Raw genomic sequence first — 6000 nt, 5'->3', positions numbered from 1 at the left:
GTCCTCATTATCAGGTGACAAGCCTCTGTTAATCAGATCAGCTCCATTACCTCCAGTAACCACCAGAGGGAGCCCAGAAAGAGAACTTGTGACCCCTCTGTCAATACAACCAGCTCTACTACCTTCACTAGTAACCAGAGGTAGGCCAGAAAGCGAATTCACAACACTTGACCACCTGCTCTTACCAGCAATACTGGAGAATCCTGGCAACGTGTGATGCTCACACTGTTAGGATTCAAAAGTCTGCAATCATAAGGTGACAGCAAACATTTATTAAAAAAAAAAAAAAAAAAAAAAGACAGCCTCTTGAAACGTATGTTGTCCATTGTTTCAGAGAAAAATATACCTGCAGACTGATTAATAAAATACACGAGTCTCTTACCGAGCGGCAATAACCTGCTGCTTTATGGTTTAAAAAAAATAGCTTTTTATTAACCCCTTCAGGACCAGAAGTGTTTTCATTTTTGTATTTTGTTTTTTTGCTCCCCAGGTTAACAACTGCAGGTGGATCGCGATTCCACCCGCGGCTGTTATGTGCCTCTATCAGCTGTTCAAAACAACTAACATGTGCGAGGAAAGATGTAGGCTCAGTACCGGAACCTACATCAAATGGAGGGATTCTGATGTGGGCGTATTATTACGCCCAACATCGGAAAGGGGTTAAAGCAAATCAGTCACCAGGTTTGTCCCATATGAGATAAGACCAGTACCCTTTAGCCCTCATATAATGCATTCTAATAAGTTGTATACATGCCCCCAATCTGGTTTGATGACAGGTTCCCTTTAATGTATGTATGTCCAAAACAAATCACTTTAGTGGGCAAATACTTCATGCACATTAGCCATCTAATTTCAATTGGAAAATTACATGTTGAAAATATTGTACAGTTGCATTTGTATGGCACTACTGTGTGATTTTCCAGCATTCTCAAGGAATCAGATGGGATTAGAGTTTATTCTTTGTGCTAAATATATAGCATTCACACAGTCACAATACAGCAGTGTGATTGCAGCTTAACCATACATTCACAAGTTAAATGGATCCTAGGTTGTATGGTGCATTTTCTGGATATATTTAAACTAAGCCAAAAAAGCATTATTTTACTGCTAAAAGTCAAATAATGGACTGATATCAACCTGAGGGAAAAGAAAACATCCATTCATTCTAAAGGAGAAAAACACCATTATAGACAAGAACAAAAGGTATGTACCATTTTAGCTTTGAATACAAAGCAGGGATAAGAATGGCTTGAAGATCTGCCAAATGTTTCCGCCTCAAATACCGTAAATATTGTGCCATTTAAGAAAATGCCTTCTCCCCTTTATTCATATCTCATTTACCTTGGTTTGGCTTTTTTCCCCATTACAAATAGTTACCACTTGGTAAATATGGTAAGCAGGGATGAGCAAACCCAAACCTTGTGTCCAGTACCAAACCTCAAACGCAGACTTTTTACTGGATGGCCTGTTTATTTTTCAGGTTCGGATGCCTAATAAAGTTTAAAAAGCAGCCAATCAACAAGCTTTTAGGCTCTGAGTACTTTCTGAGCCATCATAATATGCCAAGTATTGGCATGACTGTGACTGGCCGGCGAACCACGTGACCTAAACTTTATAAATACTGGATCACGCGTGCCGCCACCATTTTGCTCTGATTAGTGTATGGACAGGATGCAGATGAGTGAAGGACAGAATTGACCTGGGCACTCTACAAAAAAAAAACCCTTTGTGTACTCTGCATGTCTCAGTGGGAGTAGTGTCAAAAAGCCACTGTGTGTACTCTGCACCCTCACCTGTGGGAGTACTGTGCCACCTTTAAGCCTCTGTGTGTACTCTATCCATATATGTGGGAGTACTGTACCAAAAGGCAGCTGTGTGTACTCTGCACCACCGCTTGTGGGAGTACTAGGCTTTTAAACCTTTGTGTACTCTGCAACCTCACCTGTGGGAGTACTATGCCTTTAAGCCTCTATGAATGCTCTGCAACCCCGGCTGTGGAATTACTATGCCTTTAAGCCTCTGTGTGTATTATGCAGACTTGCCTGTGGGAGTACTATACCTTTAAGCCTCTGTGTACTTTGCACCTCTACCTGAGAATTCTGTTCTAAAAAGCCTCTGTGTACTCTGCAGCCGTGTCTGTACGAGTAGTGTGTCGGAAAAATAATTCTAGTCTGCAGCTGTCTTATTGCCATTTGTGGGCCAAAAACATAGTTTTACTCTACTATTGTGTCTATATGAGTAGCGTGCCTAGGGTCGCACTGGCATCCAAGACCTGCCCATCCACCGCACTTCTCATTTGCCAAAGTTAAGCTCCTTCACATCGACTGTGTCTGCCTGCTTCTGTATTTTGCGCACATGCACCACCCCATAGAGAGCAGTGAGCGCTTAATTCTGTAACAGTCTTTGGCATATGTGTAGTGCAGCTCCTGCACATGGCCTGCCAGCTTCAATACTGGTCATTATCGCACACACCGCTCCTCAGAGAGTATTGTGCGCACTAGGGTGACCGCAAAAAATCGATGTCGGAATTTTGTCCGTCTGGACCCCACAAAACGCTTCCCCTTTCCAGATATTGAGATAGCCAAAATTTGAGCTCGATCAAACGACGTTAACCCGTGCCGCTCGTCGCTCAAAGTTTGAAAAAATCCAAATTGAGGTATTTTAAGATTTAGGTATTTTGCATAGTCTGTTAGACTATAAAGAATGTGACAACAACATTGCAGAAATAGCCCTGACCAAATTTTCGAACCATTTGTGGTATTTGAATGCAGAGTTGGTGGGATTATCGTTTTTTGATCCCTCCATTACAGACAATGAAAAGTTGTTAATGGCTAATAAATTGCTCAGTAGCACAGATGAACCATCAGAGCACGCTAGGGTTGTAAATCCAAAAGTTAGGAAAGAAAAATTAAAAGAGGTAGGAAGTAACCGACTTTAACGACCTTCTGACAAAAGATGAAGAACAAAAGCAATATGTCCTGCAAGTTGTAAGCAAATGCCGAGCATTATATTCTGACGTTTCAAAAACTACTTTAACAAAAGCTCTAGAATAGATTAGATAACTATGTAAAATTATCAACTCATGTAGGTTAGCGTGCTCTGATGGTTCATCTGTGCTACTAAGCAATTTATTAGCCATTAACAACTTTTCATTGTCTGTAATGGTGGGATCAAAAAACGATAATCCCACCAACTCTGCTTTCAAATACCACAAATGGTTCGAAAATTTGGTCAGGGCTATTTCTGCAATGTTGTTGTCACATTCTTTATAGTCTAACAGACTATGCAAAATACCTAAATCTTAAAATACCTCAATTTGGATTTTTTCAAACTTTGAGCGACGAGCGGCACGGGTTAACGTCGTTTGATCGAGCTCAAATTTTGGCTCTCTCAATATCTGGAAAGGGGAATCGTTTTGTGGGGTCCAGACGAACAAGATTCTGACATTTTTTCCCCCCCATATGAGATCCGGTCACCCTAGTGCGCACTCACTGCTACAGAGTCAGCGCAGTCACAGTTGTCTATGTGTGCTGTTGTTCCTTCAGATCAGCTGTTGTGTCTCTGTGGATTTTCCCTGGGGCTTAAGGGTGCATGCCCATGATCAGGGACTGCTGTGGGTTTGATGCAGAAATCCCATATCCACTATGAGTGCATAGTCACCTGAAGATCACCCGCGGACCATGACATGTGGCACGTCTTTAGTATATAGAGGGTGTGTCCCGTGTGGTGTAGTATAGAGAGGGTGCGTCCCGTGTGTAGTATAGAGAGGGTGTGTCCCGTGTGGTGTAGTATAGAGAGGATGTGTGGTGTATATAGAGGATGTGTCCTGTGTGCTGTAGTATATAGAGGATGTGTCCCGTGTGATCTAGTATAAAGAGGATGTGCCCTGTGTAGTGTAGCATATACCATGGTGTGAAAAAATGTTTGCCCCCTTCCTGATTTCCTATTCTTTTGCATGTTTGTCACACTTAAATATTTCAGATCACCAAACAAATCTAAATAATAGCCAAATATAACACAAGTAATCACAAAATGCAATTTTTAAATGAAAGAAGGCCCAAATTGCTAATCTGCTCTTCCGGGCATTTGTCCGGTGGGCCGTGGAGCTGCCAGTCCGTTTTTTTGGCTGCCGGCCCCTTAAATTTTTCAGGCACCTGGTGGTGCAGCATCACGAAAGGCAGGACATGCAGTGTGCACGTGGCTGTAGCCATTGCCAGCTTCAGCAATGTGCACGTAGTGGTGAGAGGGGGCAGCTCCTGGCACACAACTAAAAGAGGTGGGTGCATTACTTACATAGTGATCCGATGCAGCATCCTCCTCTTCTGCGTGCAGATCTGTCTGTAATGTTCGATCAGCCAAGGGAAGGAGTATCAGCACGCAGAGTAGCTGCACAGGACATCAAGACGAGAGGTAACTGTGTGCCCACTGCCCAGCACACTCCAGGTAACCTCTCTAGATGTCCATATCAGCTTTTGCTGTGTGGTTGGGGCATTTGACAAATAAAAATTTAAACATGTCTGGTTAGAGTATGTGATTTACTATGCGTGTAAGCGCACGTGTTTTCCTACACGTGTGAGCGCGCATGTGTGTTTTCCTATGCATGTGAGCGTGCCAACTCTCAATCCAACAGCCATGCCCAGCTATCACCCAATATCGTTGCTCCCATTTGCTTCTAAACTCCTGGAACAGCATGTCCACACTGACCTTTTCTCCCATCTCTCATTTAACTTGCTCTTTGACAATCTACAATTTGGTTTCCGTCCCCATCAATCCACGGAGACAGCCCTGACCAAAATTACCAACGACCTACTTAGAGCCAAAGCTAACGGACAATACTCTATACTCCTCCTTCTAGACCTGTCCTCTGCTTTTGACACAGTTGACCACTGCCTCCTACTACAGATCCTCTCCTCCTTTGGCATCAAAGACCTCACACTATCCTGGATCTCCTCATACCTTTCCAACTGCACATTCAGCATCTCCCACTCCCACACTACGTCCTCATCCCACCCTCTCTCTGTTGGAGTCCCCCAAGGTTCTGTTCTAGTACCCCTACTCTTCTCAATCTATACACTTGGCCTGAGGCAACTCAAAGTCCCATGGATTCCAGTACCACCTTTATGCTGATGATACTCAGATCTACCTCTCTAGCCCAGACGTCACCTCTCTGCCGTCCAGAATCCCGGAGTGTATCAGCCATATCCACCTTGTTCTCCTCTCGCTTCCTCAAACTCAATGTAGACAAATCTGAACTAATCATCTTTCCTCCACCTCACAGATCTTCCTTACCCAACTTATCTATAACAATTGACGACATCACACTTTCCCCTGTACCAGAGGTCCGCTGCCTCTGAGTAACCCTTGACTCTGCCCTGTCCTTCAAACTACACATCCAAGCTCTCTACACCTCCTGTCGCCTCCAGCTCAAAAATATTTCCAGAATCCGTCCCTTCCTCAACCCTCATTCTACTAAAATGCTTGTACTTGCCCTCATCTCCCGCCTCGACTATTGCAACATCCTTTTCTGTGGCCTCCCTGCTAACACCCTCGCAGCTCTCCAGTCCATCCTTAACTATGCCGCCCAACAAATTCATCTCTCTCCTAGCTACTCCTCCGCTTCTCCCCTCTACAAATCTCTTCACTGGCTCCCATTCCCTCAGCGTAGCCAATTCAAATTACTAATACTGACCTACAAGCCCATCTATAACCTGTCTCCCCCATATATCTCTGAACTAATCTCCCGATACCTTCCCTCATGTAATCTCCGGTCCTCTCAAGACCTTCTTCTCTCCACACTTATTCGCTCCTCACCCAACCGCCTCCAAGACTTCTCCCGAATAGCCCCCATCCTCTGGAATTCTTTGCCCCAACACGTCCGACTATCAACCACAATCGGATCCTTCCGACGGAACCTGAAAACCCATCTCTTTTGGAAAGCTTACAGCCTGCAATGATCCCTGCTGTCTCCTCACCACTACTGGAGCTACCACCTCACCATCA

The sequence above is a fragment of the Dendrobates tinctorius genome, unplaced genomic scaffold (assembly GCF_039654945.1).
Source record: "Dendrobates tinctorius isolate UK_male_01 unplaced genomic scaffold, ASM3965494v1 ptg000007l, whole genome shotgun sequence".
Classification (NCBI taxonomy): Eukaryota; Metazoa; Chordata; class Amphibia; order Anura; family Dendrobatidae; genus Dendrobates; species Dendrobates tinctorius.
Note: the sequence above shows the minus strand (reverse complement) of the source record.